Source organism: Aegilops tauschii, chromosome 4, assembly GCF_002575655.3.
Source record: "Aegilops tauschii subsp. strangulata cultivar AL8/78 chromosome 4, Aet v6.0, whole genome shotgun sequence".
NCBI lineage: Eukaryota > Viridiplantae > Streptophyta > Magnoliopsida > Poales > Poaceae > Aegilops > Aegilops tauschii.
In genome coordinates, this window is record NC_053038.3 from 137,006,196 (window position 1) to 137,027,484 (window position 21,289).

Sequence of the window (21,289 nt, forward strand, 5' to 3'; positions counted from 1 at the left end):
TGTTTGGATGAATTGCCATGAACGAAGTCAACTAGCTTAGTATCATCTGCCAACTTAAACTTCAACGCCAGGTCATGCTCCATAGTTGGCTTTTTCAAAGATGTCATATCCGCCGGGTCAACATTGTCTTTGTAAAACTTCAACTCCTCGGTCACACAGACCGACTCAGCGTAAGCAGCATCACCCTCTTCACACTCCAAGGCTATCTTCTGGCTTCCATGCACTGTGATAGTCCGCTTGTAACCCGACATCTTGAGTTGCAGATAAACATAACAAGGTCGTGCCATGAACTTGGCATAAGCCGGCCGTCCAAACAGAGCGTGATACGGGCTTTGAATCTTGACCACTTCAAAGGTTAACGTCTCGGCCCTGGAATCATGTTCATCCCCAAAGGCTACCTCCAAAGCAATTTTGCCAACAGGATACGCCGACTTACCAGGCACCACCCCATGGAAAATAGTTTTGGACGGCTTAAGATTCTTGTCAGTCAACCCCATATGATGGAAAGTATCATAATAGAGGATATTAATACTGCTACCTCCATCCATGAGTACCTTAGTGAACTTGTCTCCTCCAACCTGAGGTGCCACCACCAAAGCTAAGTGACCCGGATTATCAACCCGGGGCGGGTGATCCTCACGACTCCACATAATGGGTTGCTCAGACCATCGCAAGTAACGGGGAACCGCCGGCTCAACGGCGTTCATAGCCCTTTTATGGAGCTTCTGATCCCGCTTGCAAAGACTCGTGGTGAAGACGTGGTACTGCCCACTATTCAACTTCTTCGGATTATTCTGATAACCGGACTGCTATTGCTGCTGATTCCCCTGATTATTCTGCTGGTTGTAACCACCCTGATGGCCTTGGTTTTGAAAACCGGAGCTTGAACCGCCACCTCCATGACCCGGACCATTAGGGCCGGACCCTGAACCGCCGTTCGGGCCATGGCCGTGCTGGAAAAGATGAGACTCTCTGAATTGCTTCATGATAAAACAATCCTTCCACAAATGTTTTGATGGCCTCTCCTTTGTTCTGTGCCTTGGACACGGCTGGTTCATCACTGCTTCTAGGTTGAATACTCCATACTGAGCTGGCCTCCCCTTATGACATTGGTTATAATTCTGCGTGTTGGTATTGGCCCCGAAATCCAAACTATTATCCGCCTTGCGCTTACCATTGCCCCCCTGACTTGCAGGGTTATGATGTTGTCCCTTGGTGTGGCTACTCTTCTTTCCCTTTCCCGGCCTTTCATCATTAGACTCGGGGTCCTTGGTACCATCAAAGTCGGCATACTTAACCAAAGTCGCCATTAGCTCCCCCATGTCGCTGCAGTGGCGTTTAAGCCGCCCTAGCTTCTGTTTGAGGGGCATAAGATGGCAATTCTTCTCCAACATCAAAACTGCTGAGCCAGCATTGATGCGATCCGATGAATGCAGGATAGTGGAAACCCGGCGCACCCAATGGGTTGTTGAGTCACCCTCTTCTTGGACACAGGCATCCAGATCCACAATTGACATAGGCTACTTGCCTGTATCTTTAAAATTTTGAATAAAACGGGCTTTTAACTCGGCCCATGACCTGATGGAGTTGGCAGGCAGCCCTTTCAACCAAGTACAGGCTGTCCCATCCAACATCATGGTGAAATACTTAGCGCATGCAGCATCGCTAACATCCAGCTATTCCATGGCCATCTCGTAACTTTCAACCCATGCTTCAGGGGGTAAGTCGGCTGTGTAGTTAGGCACCTTACAAGGACCCTTGACATCCTTGGGCAAACTCTCATTACGCAGAGCCGGCACCAAACACGGTACACCCAAAGTTCTGAAGGTCACGCCTGTTTCTACTGAAGTTGTCGGATGAATCGGAGAATGTTGACGAGCCGCGTACTGAGCCGCCAGCTCATCCTCTCGATGTGCTCTTCCCTGATCCACCATGTTCTGAGCATTAGCTCCACCGCGCGCTAGGTCATGTCCACGGGGCGGGTTACGGTGTCGTTCACTACTTGACACAGCCGGCTCATCAATATACCTGCTATAACTCCGGCTTGGGTGAGGGGTTGAGTAAATCCTCTCACGACTGTAAGAATAAGCCTCCTACTGTACCAATGCGGTCTGAAGAAGCTCCCTAGCCCTTCACATTTCAATCGCAGCTAGAGACTCGCCTTCCACTGGGAGAGCCGCCAATCGTGACGCTGTAGCGATCATATTATCCAAAGGGTTAGAATAATGACCCGGCGGCATCGGCACATATTCTGGTGGGGTATTGTTCAGACAAAGCGGATCTGTTGTGCATGGCTGAACCGGCGCTCCAGCCCTAGGCGCGGTTACCGCCCGGGTTACCTCTGGCGGGTCACTGGTCCCTCCACCAGGTGTGTTGAAGAGGTTCCTCGCCTCATAAGCCGGAGGCAGACGACTCCGGTGCCTTCTCCTCATGACGTCGTTCGAAGCGTTCTGATCCAACGAGAGCTGGAAGGAATCAGCCTGGATCCGTTGTGCCTGAGCATCGAGAGCAGCCCATTCCGTTGTCATCCTCACGTCCTCAGCCACCAAATCCTCCTTGGATTGAGCTATCTGATCTCGGAGTTTTGCAACTTCCGCGTTATGTTGATCTTGATCTGCCGGGTTAACCTCTGCTATTAACAATGTTGTTAATTTATCCAGCAAGTCAGTCAAAACCTGAGCCGGCGGGCGCACAGGGCCTCCTGGCCCGGCAGCCGTTGCCGTTGCTGACCTGAAGATTATTGCTGCCGCAGTCGAAGAATTCTGTACTGGCTGAGTGCCGGCAATGAAGATTGCAGCCCTACTTGGCGGCTCATAGGGGTCCGGAATACTGTTGCCATCGGAATAACTCCCCATGGATAGGCGACTGAGAATAGGCGACTGTGTCACCACCAGACACAGATCTGTCTTCAGATCCCGCCCCATGGATGAATCCCACGAAGGCACGTTTCACAGCGGGCTGAACTCGGGCAGGTCGTGCACGCTGAGCCATCTTGATGATGTCGGTGTAGATGTCCGACTCAGGGCCCGGCTCACCGATCTTGCGATGAAGACGTGAATTCCGCCGAAGGGGACCCGGTACCCGTACTCAATTGAGCCGGCCTCGGGGCCCCAGCCTGCATCGTTGATGTAGAGCTTGCCGCGACGACGCTTGGTCATCTGGCCCACAGCATATCCCTTGATCTTTTCGAAGTTGCCCTTCAAGAACTCGAAACCACCGTGCGAGAGCCCCACGGTGGGCGCCAACTATCGTGGATTTGTCACGGTAGATGTCCTAGCGTGAGGACTTAGTCGTGGAGCCATCGCACTAGGTTAGCTTAAAGGGGTTAAAAGGGACAAAGGACATAGGAGTTTATACTGGTCCGGCCCCTTGCGGTGAAGTTAAAGGCCTAATCCAGTTTGAGGTGGTATTGCTTATGCCTCGATTACCAGGGAGCGAATACGCTTGACCTAGCTTTTGATTTGTTGTCTCTTGTCCTAAGTCACCGCCGGGTCGTCCCTTTATATACACAGGTCGACGCCCCGCAGCTTACAGAGTCCCGGCCGGATCATAAACAATGTCTCCGGCTCGGTGACTAACTATACATGCCTTATAATACAAGTTACACATATATGGCGGTTTACACTTGTTTGGGCCTTAAATCGCCTTTGGGCTTCAGACCCTTGATGAATCTGCGTAGTGAACTACTGCCTTAAGCATCTTCATGGGCTTTGTCTTGATAAACTGCCAAGGAGTTAACCCGGCCCCTCCTGGGTGGGTTAACTCTAATAGTTATATCCCCAACAAAACCCAAATATCAGAGAAGAAATACGAGGCTATAAGCAATCATGCATATAAGAGATCAAAGAAGACTCAAATAACTTTCATGGATAAAAAGATAGATCTGATCATAAACTCAAAGTTCATATCCCGACAAACACACCGCAAAAAGAGTTACATCATATGGATCTCCAAGAGACCGTTGTATTGAGAATCAAATGAGAGAGAGGAAGCCATCTAGCTACTAACTACGGACCCGAAGGTCTACAAAGAACTACTCATGCATCATCGGAGAGGCACCAATGGAAGTGGTGAACCCCTCAGTGATGGTGTCTAGATTGGATCAGGTGGCTCTAGACGATGCGGCAGCTAGAATTGATTTTCGTCGACTCCCCTAGGGTTTTTGGAATATTGGGGTATTTATAGAGTAAAGAGGCGGTCCGGGGGGGCACCCTAGGTGGGCACAACCCACAAGGGCGCGCTTGGGCCTCCAGGCGCGCTCTGGTGGGTTGTGCTCCCCTCGGAGCAGCCCCCAGGTGCTTCTTCGGCCCATTCGTTGTCTTCTCATCCAAAAAAATCCACAAAAAGTTTCGCTGCGTTTGGACTCCGTTTGGTATTGATTTCCTATGATGTATAAAACATGCAAAAAACAGCAACTGGCACTTGGCACTATCTCAATAGATTAGTACCAAAAAGTGATATAAAATGATTATAAAACATCCAAGAATGATAATATAACAGCATGGAACAATGAAAAATTATAGATACGTTGGAGATGTATCAGACGTCCATTTGCCAGATTTGATAATCATAAAATGCGGCAAATGCTAACATGATTCGGACAGACTTAAGCATCGCTACGGGTGAGAAAGTCTCATCGTAGTCAACTCCTTGAACTTGTCGAAAACCTTTTGCAACAAGTCGAGGTTTGTAGACGGTAACATTATCATCAGCGTCAGTCTTCTTCTTGAAGATCCATTTATTCTCTATGGCTTGCTGATCATTGGGCAAGTCAACCAAAGTCCATACTTTGTTCTCATACATGGATCCCATCTCAGATTTCATGGCCTCAAGCCATTTTGCGGAATCTGGGCTCATCATCGCTTCCTCATAGTTCGTAGGTTCGTCATGGTCTAGTAACATGACTTCCAAAACAGGATTACCGTACCACTCTGGTGCAAAACGTACTCTGGTTGACCTACGAGGTTCGGTATTAACTTGATCTGAAGTTTCACGATCATTATCATTAGCTTCCTCTCTAGTTGGTGTAGGCATCACGGGAACATTTTTTTGTGATGAGCTACTTTCCAATTCGAGTGAAGGTACAATTACCTCATCAAGTTCTACTTTCCTCCCACTCACTTCTTTCGAGAGAAACTCCTTCGCTAGAAAGAATCCATTCTTAGCAACAAAGATCTTGCCTTTGGATCTGTGATAGAAGGTGTACCCAACAGTTTCTTTTGGCTATCCTATGAAGACGCACTTCTCTGATTTGGGTTCGAGCTTATCAGGCTGAAGCTTTTTCACATAAGCATCGCAACCCCAAACTTTAAGAAACGACAGCTTAGGTTTCTTGCCAAACCACAGTTCATACGGTGTCGTCTCAACGGATTTAGATGGTTCCCTATTTAATGTGAATGCGGCTGTCTCTAATGCATAACCCCAAAACGATAGTGGTAAATCGGTAAGAGACATCATAGATCGCACCATATCTAATAAAGTATGGTTACGACTTTCGGACACACCATTACGCTGTGGTGTTCCAGGTGGCCTGAGTTGTGAAACTATTCCGCATTGTTTTAAATGAAGGCCAAACTCGTAACTCAAATATTCGCCTCCGCGATCAGATCGTAGAAACTTTATTTTCTTGTTACGATGATTCTCTACTTCACTCTGAAATTCTTTGAACTTTTCAAATGTTTCAGACTTGTGTTTCATTAAGTAGATATACCCATATCTGCTCAAAACATCTGTGAAGGTTAGAAAATAATGATACTCGCCGCGAGCCTCAACACTCATCGGACCGCATACATCGGTATGTATTATTTCCAATAAGTCAGTGGCTCGCTCCATTCTTCCGGAGAACGGAGTCTTAGTCATCTTGCCCATGAGGCATGGTTCGCAAGCATCAAATGATTCATAATCAAGTGATTCCAAAAGTCCATCGGAGTTTCTTCATGCGCTTTATACCAATATGACCTAAACGGCAGTGCCACAAATATGTTGCACTATCATTATCAACTTTGCATCTTTTGGCATCAATATTATGAATATGTGTACCACCACGATCGAGATTCAACAAAAATAGACCACTCTTCAAGGGTGCATGACCATAAAAGATATTACTCATATAAATAGAACAACCATTATTCTCTGATTTAAATGAATAACCGTCTCGCATCAAACAAGATCTAGATAAAATGTTCATACTCAACGCTGACACCAAATAACAATTATTCAGGTCTAAAACTAACCCCGAAGGTAGATGTAGAGGTAAAGTGCCGACGGCGATCACATCGACCTTGGAACCATTCCCGACGCGCATCGTCACCTCGTCCTTAGTCAATCTTCGTTTAATCTGTAGCCCCTGTTTCGAGTTGCAAATATGAGCAACAGAACCAGTATCAAATACCCAGGCGCTACTACGAGCATTAGTAAGGTACACATCAATAACATGTATATCAAATATACTTTTGTTCACTTTCCCATCCTTCTTATTCGCCAAATACTTGGAGCAGTTCCGCTTCCAGTGGCCAGTCCCTTTGCAGTAGAAGACCTCAGTTTCAGGCTTGGGTCCAGAGTTGGGCTTCTTCCCGGGAGTGACAACTTGCTTGCCATTCTTCTTGAAGTTCCCCTTCTTTCCCTTGCCCTTTTTCTTGAAACTAGTGGTCTTGTTAACCATCAACACTTGATGCTCTTTCTTGATTTCTACCTCCGCAGCTTTGAGCATAGCGAAGAGCTCGGGAATTGTCTTATCCATCCCTTGCATATAGTTCATCACGAAGCCTTTCTAGCTTGGTGGCAGTGATTGAAGAACTCTGCCAATAACAGTATCATCTAGAAGATTAACTCCCAGCTGAGTCAAGTTGTTATGATACCCACACATTCTGAGTATGTCTTCACTGACAGAACTGTTCTCCTCCATCTTGCAGCTGTAGAACTTGTTGGAGACTTCATATCTCTCAACTCGAGCATTTGCTTGAAATATTAACTTCAATTCCTGGAACATCTCATATGGTCCATGACGTTCAAAACGTCTTTGAACTTCCGATTCTAAGCCATAGAGCATGGCACACTGAACTATAGAGTAGTCATCAGACCCCGTTTGCCAGACGTTCAAAGCGTCTACATTAGCGGGAGGGGGCTCGACACCTAGTGGTGCATCAACGACATAATTCTTATGTGCAGCAATGAGGATAATCCTCAAGTTACGGACCAGTCCATGTAGTTGCTACCATCATCTTTCAATTTAGCTTTCTCTAGGAATGCATTAAAATTCAAGGGAACAGTAGCACGGGCCATTGATCTACAACATAGATATGCAAAAACTATCAAGACTAAGTTCAGGATAAATTAAGTTCAATTAATCATGTTACTTAAGAACTCCCACTTAGATAGACATCCCTCAAGTCATCTAAATGATCACGTGATCCATATCAACTAAACATGTCCGATCATCACGTGAGATGGAGTAGTTTTCAATGGTGAACATCTCTATGTTGATCATATCTACTATATGATTCACGTTCGACCTTTCGGTCTCCAGTGTTCCGAGGCCATGTCTGTACATGCTAGGCTCATCAAGTTTAACCCGAGTATTCCGCATGTGCAAAACTGTCTTGCACCCGTTGTATGTGAACGTAGAGCTTATCACACCCGATAATCACGTGGTGTCTCGGCACGACGAACTGTCGCAACGGTGCATACTCAGGGAGAACACTGATACCTTGAAATTTTAGTGAGGGATCATCTTATAATGCTACCGCTATACTAAGCAAATTAAGATGCATAAAAGATAAACATCACATGCAATCAAAATATGTGACATGATATGGCCGCCATCATCTCGTGCCTTTGATCTCCATCTCCAAAGCACCATCATGATTTCCATCGTCACCGGCTTGACACCTTGATCTCCATCGTAGCATCGTGGTCGTCTCGCCAACTATTGCTTCTACAACTATCGCTAACGCATAGTGATAAAGTAAAGCAATTACATGGCGTTTGCATTTCATACAATAAAGCGACAACCATAAGGCTCCTGCCAGTTGCCGATAACTTTTACAAAACATGATCATCTCATACAATAACGTATATCACATCATGTCTTGACCATATCACATCACAACATGCCCTGCGAAACAAGTTAGACGTCCTCTACTTTCTTGTTGCAAGTTTTATGCGGCTACTATGGGCTTCTAGTAAGAACCGTTCTTACCTACGCATCAAAACCACAACGGTGATTTATCAAGTTTGCTGTTTTAACCTTCAACAAGGACCGGCCGCAGTCAAATTCGATTCAACTAAAGTTGGAGAAACAGACACCCGCCAGCCACCTTTATGCAAAACTAGTTGCATGTCTTTCGGTGGAACCGGTCTCATGAACATGGTCATGTAAGGTTGGTCTAGGCCGCTTCATCCAACAATACCGCCTAATCAAAATAAGACATTGGTGGTAAGCAGTATGATGATCACCGCCCACAACTCTTTGTGTTCTACTCGTGCATATCATCTACGCATAGACCTGGCTCGGATGCCACTGTTGGGAAACGTAACATGCAATTTCAAAAAAATTCCTAAGCTCACGCAAGATCTATCTAGGAATGCATAGCAATGAGAGGGGGAGAGCATGTCCACGTACCCTCATAGACCGAAAGCGGAAGCGTTTGACAACGCGGTTGATGTAGTCGAACTTCTTCTCGTTCCGACCGATCAAGCACCGAACGTACGGCACCTCCGAGTTCTGCACACGTTCAGCTCGATGACGTCCCTCGAACTCTTGAACCAGCAAAGTGTCGAGGCAGAGTTTCGTCAGCACGACGGCATGGTGACGGTGATGGTGAAGTGATCCGCGCAGGGCTTCGCCTAAGCACTACGACAATATGACCGAAGGTGTAAACTGTGGAGGGGGGCGCCGCACACGACTAGGAATCGATGTTGTGTGTTCTAGCGGTGCCGCCCCCACACACACATATATATAGGTGGGAGAGGGAGAGGGGCAGCAAGGGGCGCCCCAAGTAGGAGTAATCCTACTTGGGCCCTCCTACAAGTCGGCCACCCCCCCTTCCATAAGTGTCGGAGGGGGAAGGAAAGAGAGGGGGGAGGGGAAGGAAAGGAGGAGGCTAAATCCTCCCCTTTCCTTCTCCCTTCTCTCCTTTTGTTTCCCCCTTATTTCGGCCTATAGGGGGCACACCAGCCACTTAGGGGCTGGTCTGTCCCTCTCTTGGCCCATTAGGCCCATATAGTTTGCCGGGGGTGACCCGGAACCCCTTCCGGTGACCCTATACGTACCCGGTACCCCCGAAACACTTCCGGTGTCCAAATACTATCGTCCTATATATGAATCTTTACCTCTCGACCATTTAGAGACCCCTCGTCATGTCCGTGATCTCATCCGGGACTCCGAACAACATCCGGTCACCAAATCACATAACTCATATAATACAAAATCATCATCGAACGTTAAGCATGCGGACCCTACGGGTTCGAGAACTATGTAGACATGACCGAGACACCTCTCCAGTCAATAACCAACAGCGGAACCTGGATGCTCATATTGGTTCCCACATATTCTACGAAGATCTTCATTGGTCGTACCGTAATGACAACGTACGTTATTCCCTTTGTCATTGGTATGTTACTTGCTCGAGATTTGATCGTCGGTATCTTCATACCTAGTTCAATCTCGTTACCGACAAGTCTCTTTACTCGTTCCATAATGCATTACCGAGAGGGCCCAGAGATATCTCTTTGATACTCGGAGTGACAAATCCTAATCTCGATCTATGCCAACCCAACAAACACCTTCGGAGATACCTGTAGAGCATCTTTATAATCACCCAGTTACGTTGTGACGTTTGATAGCACATAAGGTATTCCTCTGGTATTTGGGAGTTGCATAATCTCATAGTCAAAGGGATATGTATATGATATGAAGAAAGCAATAGCAATAAAACTTATCGATCATTAAGCTAAGCTAACAGATGGGACTTCTCCATCACATCATTCTCATAATGATGTGGTCCCGTTCATCAAAGTACAACACATGTATATGGTTAGGAAACTTAACCATCTTTGGTTAACGAGCTAGTCTAGTAGAGGCTTACTAGGGACACTGTGTTTTGTCTATGTATTCACACATGTATCAAGTTTCCGGTTAATACAATTCTAGCATGAATAATAAACATTTATTATGATATAAGGAAATATAAATAACAACTTCATTATTGCCTCTAGAGCATATTTCCTTCAGCCCGTAGCAGCCACATAAAACTTGCAACAACAAAGTAGAGGACATCTAACTTGTTTTTGCAGGGCATGTTGTGATGTGATATGGTCAAGATATGATGTGATATATGTTGATGTATGAGATGACCATGTTATGTAATAAGTTCACGACTTGCATGTCGGTGAGTACGAGAACCGGCCGGAGCCTTAGGGTTGTCTTTAATTATTGTATGACCTGCGTGTCAATCACTAAGCGCCATGTAATTGCTTTACTTCATCACTATGCGTTAGCAATAGTTGTAGAAGCAATAGTTGGTAAGACGACCCCGACGCTATGACAGAGATCAAGGTGTCAATCCGGTGACGATGGGGATCATGGCAATGCTTTGGAGATGGAGATCAAAAGCACAAGATGATGATGGCCATATCATGTCACATATTTTGATTGCATGTGATGTTTATCCTTTATGCATCTTATTTTCCTTAGAAAGACGGTAGCATTATAAGATGATCCCTTCACTTAAGTTCAAGATAAAAGTGTTCTCCCTGAGTATGCACCATGCCAAAGTTTGTCATTTTGAAGCGCCTCGTGATGATCTAGTGTGATAGACTCTACGTTCACATACAACGGGTGTAAGACAGTTTTGCACATGCAGAATACTTGGGTTAAACTTGACGAGCCTAGCATGTACAAACATGGTCTCGAAACACTGGAGACCGAAAGGTTGAACGTGAGTCATATAGTAGATATGATCAACATAGAGATGTTCACCATTAATGACTACCACGGACTGGGTCCGTAACTTGAGGGTTATCCTCACTGCTGCACAAAAAAATTATGTCCTTGATGCACTGCTAGGTGACAGACCCGCCCCGCTAATCTAGACGTTGTGAACGCCTGGCAAACACGGTCTGATGACTAATCAATAGTTCAGTGTACCATGCTTTACGGCTTAGAACCGGGACTTCAAAGACGTTTTGAACGCCACGGAGCATATGAGATGTTCCAAGAGCTGAAGTTGATATTTCAAGCTAATGCACGGGTTGAGAGATATGAAGTCTCCAACAAGTTCTATAGCTGTAAGATGGAGGAGAACAGTTCTGTCAGTGAACACATACTCAAAATGTGTGGGTATCATAACCACTTGACTCGGCTGGGAATTGATCTTCCAGGTGAGAGTGTTATTGACAGAGTTCTTCAGTCACTGCCACCAAGCTGCAAAGGCTTCGTGATGAACTATAATATGCAAGGGATGACGAAAATGATTCCTAAGCTCTTCGCGATGCTGAAATCGGCAGAGGTAGAAATCAAGAAGGAGCATCAAGTATTGATGGTTAACAAGACCACTAGTTTCAAGAAAAAAGGGCAAGGGAAAGAAAGGGAACTTTAAGAAGAATGGCAAGCAAGTTGCCGCTCCCGTGAAGAAGCCCAAAGCTAGACCCAAGCCTGGAACTGAGTGCTTCTACTACAAGGGAAATGGTCACTGGAAGCGGAACTACCCCAAATACTTGGCGGATAAGAAGGATGGCAAAGTGAACAAAGGTATATTTGATATACATGTTATTGATGTGTTCCTTACCAATGCTCGTAGATACTGGTTCGGTTGCTCACATTTGTAACTCAAAACAGGAACTGCGGAATAAACAAAGATTGGCTAAGGATGAGGTATGCGCGTCGGGAATGGTTCCAAGGTCGATGTGATCGCCGTTGGCATGCTACCTCTATATCTACCTTCGGGATTAGTTTTAGACCTCAATAATTTTTATTTTGTGCCAGCGTTGAGCATGAACATTATATCTGGATCTTGTTTATTGCGAGAGGTTATTCATTTAAGTCAGGGAATAGTGGTTGTTCTATTTATATGAGTAATATCTTTTATGGTCATGCACCTTTAATGAATGGTCTATTCTTGTTGAATCTCGATCGTAGTGATACACATATTCATAATATTGATGCCAAAAGATGCAAAGTTGATAATGATAGTGCAACATACTTGTGGCACTCCCGTTTAGGTCATATTGGTGTAAAGCGCATGAAGAAACTCCATGCGGATGGACTTTTGGAATCACTTGATTATGAATCATTTGATACTTGCGAACCATGCCGCATGGGTAAGATGACTAAAGCTCCTTTCTCTAGAACAATGGAGCAAGCTAATGACTTACTGAAAATAATACATACCGATGTATGCGGTCCGATGAGTGTTCAGGCACGCGGTGGGTATCGTTACTTTCTAACCTTCACAGATGATTTAAGTAGGTATGGGTATATCAACTTGATGAAATACAAGTCTGAAACATTTGAAAAGTTCAAAGAATTTCAGAGTGAAGTGGAGAATCATCTTGACGAGAAAACAAAGTTTCTACGATCTGATCACGGAGGCGAATATTTGATTTACAAGTTTGGTCTTCATTTAAAACAATGTGGAATTGTTTCACAACTCACGCCACCTAGAACACCACATCGTAATGGTGTGTCCGAACGTCGTAACCGTACTTTATTAGATATGGTACGTTCTATGATGTCTCTTACCAATTTGCCTTTATCATTTTGGGGTTATGCATTAGAGACAGCCACATTCACGTTAAATAGGGCACCATCTAAATCCGTTGAGATGACACCGTATGAACTTTGGTTTGGCAAGAAACCTAAGCTATTTTTTTTAAGTTTGGGGATGCGACGCTTATGTCAAAAGGCTTCAGCCTGATAAAGCTCAAACCCAAATCGGAGAAATGCGTCTTCATAGGATACCATAAGGAAACCATTGGGTACACCTTCTACAATAGATCCAAAGGCAATATCTTTGTTGCTAAGAATGGGTCATTTCTAGAGAAGGTTCCTCTCGAAAGAAGTGAGTGGGAGGAAAGTAGAACTTGATGAGGTAACTGTACCTTCTCTCGAATTGGAAAGTAGCACACCACAGAAAACCGTTCCCGTGATGCCTACACCAACTAGAGAGGAAGCTAATGAGGATGATCATGAAACTTTGGAGCAAGTTACTACTGAACTTTGTAAGTCGACCAGAACACGTTCCGCACCAGAGTGGTACGGTAATCCTGTCTTAGAAGTCATGTTGTTAGACAACGGCGAACCTACGAACTATGAAGAAGCTATGATGAGCCCAGATTCCGACAAATGGCTTGCCATGAAACCTGAGATAGGATCCATGTATGAGAACAAAGTATGGACTTTGGTGGACTTTCTCGATGATCGGCAGGCCATTGAAAATAAATGGATCTTCAAGAGGAAGACGGACGCTGATGATAATATCACTGTCTATAAATCTCGACTTGTTGCGAAAGGTTTTCGACAATTTCAAGGGGTTGACTACGATGAGACTTTCTCACCCGTAGCGATGCTTAAGTCTGTCTGAATCATGTTAGCAATTGCCGCATTTTACGATTATGAAATTTGCAAATGGATGTCAAAACTGCATACGGGTTTCTTAAAGAAGAGTTGTATGTGATGCAACCAGAAGGTTTTGTTTATCCTAAAGGTGCTAACAAAGTATGCAAGCTCCATCGATTCATCTGTGGACTGGTGCAAGCATCTCGGAGTTGGAATATACGCTTTGATGATGTGATCAAAGCATATGGTTTTAAACGGACTTATGGCGAAGCCTGTATTTACAAGAAGTGAGTGGGAGCTCTATAGCATTTTGGTGTTATATGTGGATGACATATTGCTGATTGGAAATAATATATAATTTCTGGATAACATAAAAGGATACTTGAATAAGAATTTTTCAATGAAAGACCTCGGTGAAGCTGCTTACATATTGGGCATCATGATCTATAGGGATAGATCAAGGAGCTTAATAGGATTTTCACAGAGCACATATCTTGGCAAAGTTTTGAAGAAGTTCAAAATAGATCAGTCAAATGAAGGGTTCTTGCCTGTGTTGTGATACGTCTCCAATGTATCTGTAATTTTTTATTGTTCCATGCTATTATATTATCTATTTTGGATGTTTTATATGCATTAACATGCTATTTTATATTATTTTTGGGACTAACCTATTAACCTAGAGCCCAGTGCCAGTTCCTGTTTTTTCCTTGTTTTTGAGTTTCCAGAAAAGGAATACCAAACGAAGTCCAAATGGAACAAAACATTCGCGATCATTTTTCTTGGACCAGAAGAAACCCAGGAGACTTGGAGATGAAGTCAGAAGATCCACGAGGCGGCCACAAGGACGGAGGGCGCGTCCTCCCACCCTTGTGGGCCCCTCGTGCACTCCCTGACCTAATTTCTTCGCCTATATATTCCCATATATCCCCAAACCAACAGAAGCATCCACGAAAACACTTCTCCACCGCCGCAACCTTCTGTACACATGAGATCCCATCTAGGGACCTTTTCTGGCACCCTGCCGGAGGGGGATTCGATCACGGAGGGCTTCTACATCAACTCTATTTCTCTTCCGATGAAGCGTGAGTAGTTTACCACAGACCTACGGGTCCATAGCTAGTAACTAGATGGCTTCTTCTCTCTCTTTGATTCTCAATACCATGTTCTCCTTGATGTTCTTGGAGATCTATTCGATGTAATACTTTTTTTGCGGTGTGTTTGCCGAGATCTGATGAATTGTGGATTTATGATCAGCTTATCTATGAATATTATTTGAATCTCCTCTGAATTCTTTTATGCATGATTTGATATCTTTGTAATTCTCTTCAAACTATCGGTTTGGTTTGGCAAACTAGATTGGTTTTTCTTGCAATGGGAGAAGTGCTTAGCTTTGGGTTCAATCTTGCGGTGTCCTTTCCCAGTGACAGTAGGGCCAGCAAGGCACATATTGTATTGTTTCCATCGAGGATAAAAATATGGGGTTTTGATCATATTGCCTGAGTTAATTCCTCTACATCATGTCATCTTGCTTAATGCCTTACTCCATTCTTTATGAATTTAATACTCTAGATGCATGTTGGATAGCGGTCGATGTGTGGAGTAATAGTAGTAGATGGAGAATCGTTTCGGTCTACTTGACACGGATGTGATGCTTATATTCATGATCATTGCCTTAGATATCGTCATAACTTTGCGCTTTTCTATCAATTGCCTGGCAGTAATTTGTTCACCCACCGTGACATTTTCTATCTTGAGAGAAGCCTCTAGTGAAACCAATGGCCCCGAGTCTATTTTCCATCATATAAGTTTCTGATCTACTATTTTGCAATATTTTACTTTCCGATATATAAACCGAAAATACCAAAAATATTTACTTTACCGTTTATCTATCTCTAACAGATCTCACTTTTACTAGTAACCGTGAAGGGATTGACAACCCCTTTATCGCGTTGGGTGCAAGTTGTTTGATTGTTTGTGCAGGTATTCGGTGACTTGTGCATTGTCTCCTACTGGATTGATACCGTGGTTCTCAAACTGAGGGAAATACTTATCTCTACTTTGATGCATCACCCTTTCCTCTTCAAGGGAAAAACCAACGCAAGATCATGTCACATATTTTGATTGCATGTGATGTTTATATTTTATGCATCTTATTTTGCTTAGTACGGCAGTAGCATTATAAGATGATCTCTCACTAAATTTCAAGGCATGCGTGTTCTCCCTGAGTATGCAACGTTGCTACAGTTCGTCGTGCCGAGACACCACGTGATGATCGGGTGTGATAAGCTCTACGTTCACATACAACGGGTGCAAGCCAGTTTTGCACGTGCAGAATACTCGGGTTAAACTTGACGAGCCTAGCATATGCAGATATGGCCTCGGAACACTGAGACCGAAAGGTCGAACCTGAATCATATAGTAGATATGATCAACATAGTGATATTCACCATTGAAAACTACTCCATCCCACGTGATGATCGGTCATGGTTTAGTTGATATGGGTCACGTGATCATTTAGATGACTAGAGGGATGTCTGTCTAAGTGGGAGTTCTTAAGTAATATGATTAATTCAACTTTAATTTATCATGAACTTAGTACCTGATAGTTTTTGCATATCTATGTTGTTGTAGATCAATGGCCCATGCTACCGTTCCCTTGAATTTTAATGCGTTCCTAGAGAAAGCTAAGTTGAAAGATGATGGTAGCAACTACACGGACTGGGTCCATAACTTCAGGATTTCCTCATTGCTGCACAGAAGAATTACGTCCTGGAAGCACCACTAGGTGCAAGACCCGCTGCAGGAGCAACTCCGGACATTATGAACATTTGGCAGAGCAAAGCTGATGACTACTCGATAATTCGATGTGCCATGCTTTACGGCTTATAATCAGGACTTCAAAGACGTTTTGAACGTCATGGAGCATATGAGATGTTCCAGGAGTTGAAGTTAATATTTCAAGCAAATGCCCAAGTTGAGAGATATGAAGTCTCCAACAAGTTTTATAGCTGCAAGATGGAGGAGAATAGTTCTGTTAGTGAACATATACTCAAAATGTCTGGGTACCATAACCACTTGACTCAGCTGGGAGTTAATCTTCCTGATGATAGTGTCATTGACAGAGTTCTTCAATCACTGCCACCAAGCTATAAAGGCTTCGTGATGAACTATAATATGCAAGGGATGGAAAAGACAATTCCTGAGCTCTTCGCGATGCTAAAGCCTGCGGAGGTAGAAATCAAGAAGGAGCATCATGTGTTGATGGTTAAGAAGACCACTAGTTTCAAGAAAAAGGGCAAAGGGAAGAAGGGGAACATCAAGAAGAACAGCAAGCAAGTTGCTGCTCAAGGGAAGAAGCCCAAGTCTGGACCTAAGCCTGAAACTGAGTGCTTCTACTGCAAAGGGACTGGCCACTGGAAGCGGAACTGCCCCAAGTATTTGGCAGATAAGAAGGATGGCAAAGTGAAAGGTATATTTTGATATACATGTTATTGATGTGTACCTTACTAATGCTCGTAGCAGCGCCTGGGTATTTGATACTGGTTCTGTTGCTCATATTTGCAATTCGAAACAGGGGCTACGGATTAAACGAAGATTGGCTAAGGATGAGGTGACGATGCTCGTCGGAAATGGTTCCAAGGTTGATGTGATCGCCGTCGGCACACTACCTCTACATCTACTGTCGGGATTAGTTTTAGACCTGAATAATTGTTATTTGGTGCCAGCATTGAGCATGAACACTATATCTGGATCTTGTTTAATGCGAGACGGTTATTTATTTAAATCAGAGAATAATGGTTGTTCTATATATATGAGTAATATCGTTTATGGTCATGCACCCTTGATGAGTGGTCTATTTTTGTTGAATCTCGATCGTAGTGACACCCATATTCATAATATTGAATCCAAAAGATGCAAAGTTAATAATGATAGTGCAACTTATTTGTGGCACTGCTGATTAGGTCATATTGGTGTAAAGCACATGAAGAAACTCCATGCTGATGGGCTTTTGGAATCACTTGATTATGAATCACTTGATACTTGCGAACCATGCCTCATGGGCAAGATGACTAAGACTCCGTTCTCCAGAACAATGGAGCGAGCCACTGACTTATTGGAAATAATACATACTGATGTATGTGGTCCGATGACTGTTGAGATTCGCGGCGGGTATCGTTATTTTCTGACCTTCACAGATGATTTGAGAAGATATGGGTATGTCTACTTAATTAAACATAAGTCAGAAACATTTGAGAAGTTAAAAAATCAGAGTGAAGTGGAAAATCATCGTAACAAGAAAATAAAATTTCTACGATCTGATCATGGAGGTGAATATTTGAGTTATGAGTTTGGTCTTCATTTGAAACAATGTGGAATAGTTTCGCAACTCACGCCACCTGGAACATCACAGCGTAGTGGTGTGTCCGAACGTCGTAACCGTACTTTATTAGATATGGTGCAGTCTATGATGTCTCTTACCGATTTACCGCTATCATTTCGGAGTTATGCTTTAGAGACGGTTGCATTCACGTTAAATAGGGCACCATCTAAATCCGTTGAGATGACACCATGTGAACTGTGGTTTAGCAAGAAACCTAAGTTGTCGTTTCTTAAAGTTTGGGGTTGCGATGCTTATGTGAAAAAGCTTCAACCTGATAAGCTCGAACCCAAATCAGAGAAATGTGTCTTCATAGGATACCCAAAGGAAACTGTTGGGTACACCTTCTATCACAGATCCGAAGGCAAGATTTTTGTTGCTAAGAATGGATCCTTTCTAGAGAAGGAGTTTCTCTCGAAAGAAGTGAGTGGGAGGAAAGTAGAACTTGATGAGGTAATTGTACCTTCTCCCGAATTGGAAAGTAGTTCATCACAGAAATCAGTTCCAGTGATTCCTACACCAATTAGTGAGGAAGTTAATGATGATGATCATGAAACTTCAGATCAAGTTACTACCGAACCTCGTAGGTCAACCAGAGTATGGTCTGCACTAGAGTGGTACGGAAATCCTGTTCTGGAAGTCATGTTACTAGACCATGACGAACCTACAAACTATGAGGAAGCGATGATGAGCCCAGATTCCGCGAAATGGCTTGAGGCCGTGAAATCTGAGATGGGATCCATGTATGAGAATGAAGTATGGACTTTGGTTGACTTGCCCGATGATCGGCAAGCCATAGAAAATAAATGGATCTTCAAGAAGAAGACTGATGCTAACGGTAATGTTACTGTCTACAAAGCTCGACTTGTTGTGAAAGGTTTTCGACAAGTTCAAGGAGTTGACTACGATGAGACTTTCTCACCCGTAGTGATGCTTAAGTCTGTCCGAATCATGTTAGCATTTGCCGCATTTTATGATTATGAAATTTGGCAAATGGATGTCAAAACTGCATTCCTTAATGGATATCTTAAAGAAGAGTTGTATATGATGCAACCAGAAGGTTTTGTCGATCCTAAAGGTGCTAACAAAGTGTGCAAGCTCCAGCGATCCATTTATGGACTGGTGCAAGCCTCTCGAAGTTGGAATATACGCTTTGATAGTGTGATCAAAGCATATGGTTTTATACAGACTTTTGGAGAAGCCTGTATTTACAAGAAAGTGAGTGGGAGCTCTGTAGCATTTCTAATATTATGACATATTGTTGATTGGAAATAATACATAATTTTTGGATAGCATAAAAGGATACTTGAATACGATTCTATGAAAGACCTCGGTGAAGCTGCTTATATATTGGGCATCAAGATGAGATAGATCAAGACACTTAATTGGAATTTCACAAAGCACATACCTTGATAAAGTTTTGAAGAAGTTCAAAATGGATCAGTCAAAGAAAGGGTTCTTGCCTGTGTTACAAGGTGTGAAGTTGAGTCAGACTCAATGCCTGACCACTGCAAAAGATAGAGAGAAAATGAAAGTCATTCCCTATGCCTCAGGCATAGGTTTTATCATGTATGCAATGCTGTGTACCAGACCTGATTTGTGCCTTGCTATAAGTTTAGCAGGGAGGTACCAAAGTAATCCAGGAGTGGATCACTGGACATCGGTAAAGAACATCCTAAAATACCTGAAAAGGACTAAGGATATGTTTCTCGTTTATGGACGTGACAAAGATCTTGTCGTAAATGGTTACGTCGATGCAAGCTTTGACACTGATCCGGATGACTCTAAGTCACAAACCGGATATGTATTTATATTGAATGGTGGAGCTGTCAGTTGGTGCAGTTCCAAGCAGAGCGTCGTGGCGGGATCTACGTGTGAAGCGGAGTACATAGCTGCTTCGGAAGCAGCAAATGAAGGAGTCTGGATGAAGGAGTTCATATCCGATCTAGGTGTAATACCTAGTGCATCGGGTCCAATGAAAATCTTTTGTGACAATACTGGAGCAATTACCTTGGCGAACGAATCTAGATTTCACAAGAGAACCAAACACATCAAGAGATGCTTCAATTGCATCCACATTCAAGTCAAGGAGGGAGACATAGAGATTAGCAAAATACATACAGATCTTCATGTTGCAGACCCGTTGACTAAGCCTCTTCCATGAACAAAACATGATCAGCACCAAGACTCCATGGGTGTTAGAATCATTACTATGTAATCTAGATTATTGACTCTAGTTCAAGTGGGACTGAAGGAAATATGCCCTAGAGGCAATAATAAAGTTGTTATTTATATTTTCTTATATCATGACAAATGTTTATTATTCATGCTAGAATTGTATTAACCGGAAACTTAGTACATAGACAAAACAGAGTGTCCCTAGTATGCCTCTACTTGACTAGCTCGTCAATCAAAGATGGTAAAGTTTCCTAACCATAGACATGTGTTGTCATTTGATGAACGGGATCACATCATTAGAGAATGATGTGATGGACAAGACCCATCCGTTAGCTTAGCATAATGATCATTTAGTTTTATTGCTATTGCTTTCTTCATAACTTATACATATTCCCCTGACCATGAGATTATGCAACTCCTGAACACCAGAGGAACACTTTGTGTGCTATCAAACATCACAATGTAACTGGGTGATTATAAAGATGCTCTACAGGTGTCTCCGAAGTGTTGGGAAACGTAGTAGACATTCAAAACATTTCTACGCATCACTAAGATCAATCTATGGAGTAACTAGCAACGAGAGAGAGGGGACTACATCTTCATACCCTTGAAGATCGCGATGCGAAAGCGTTGCAAGAACGGGGTCGGTGAAGTCGTACACGAAGCGACTCAGATCGCGGCCGAATCCGATCTAAGCACCGAACAACGGTGCCTCCGCGTTCAACACACATGCAGCCCGGTGACGTCTCCCGTGCCTTGATCCAGCAAGGAGAGAGGGAGAGGTTGGGGAAGACTCCGTCCAGCAGCAGCACAATGGCATGGTGGTGATGGAGGAGCATGGCACTCCAGCAGGGCTTCGCCAAGCACTGCGAGAGACGAGGACGGAGAGGGGTAGGGCTGCGCCAAGAGAGAGGGAGACTCGCGTCTTCTGCAGCCCCAAAACCCCCACTATTTATAGGAGGAGGGGAGGAGGGTGCGCCCCCTCTAGGGTTCCCACCCCTAGGGGGCGGCAACCCTAGATGGGATGGAGGGGGGCGGCCAAGAGGGGAAGAGAGGGGGTGTGCCCTAGGGTGGGCCTTAGGCCCATCTGCGCCTAGGGTTTCCCCCTTTCCCCTCCAAGCTGCGCCTTGGGCCCTGGTGGGAGGCACACCAGCCCACTCAGGGGCTGGTCCTTTCCC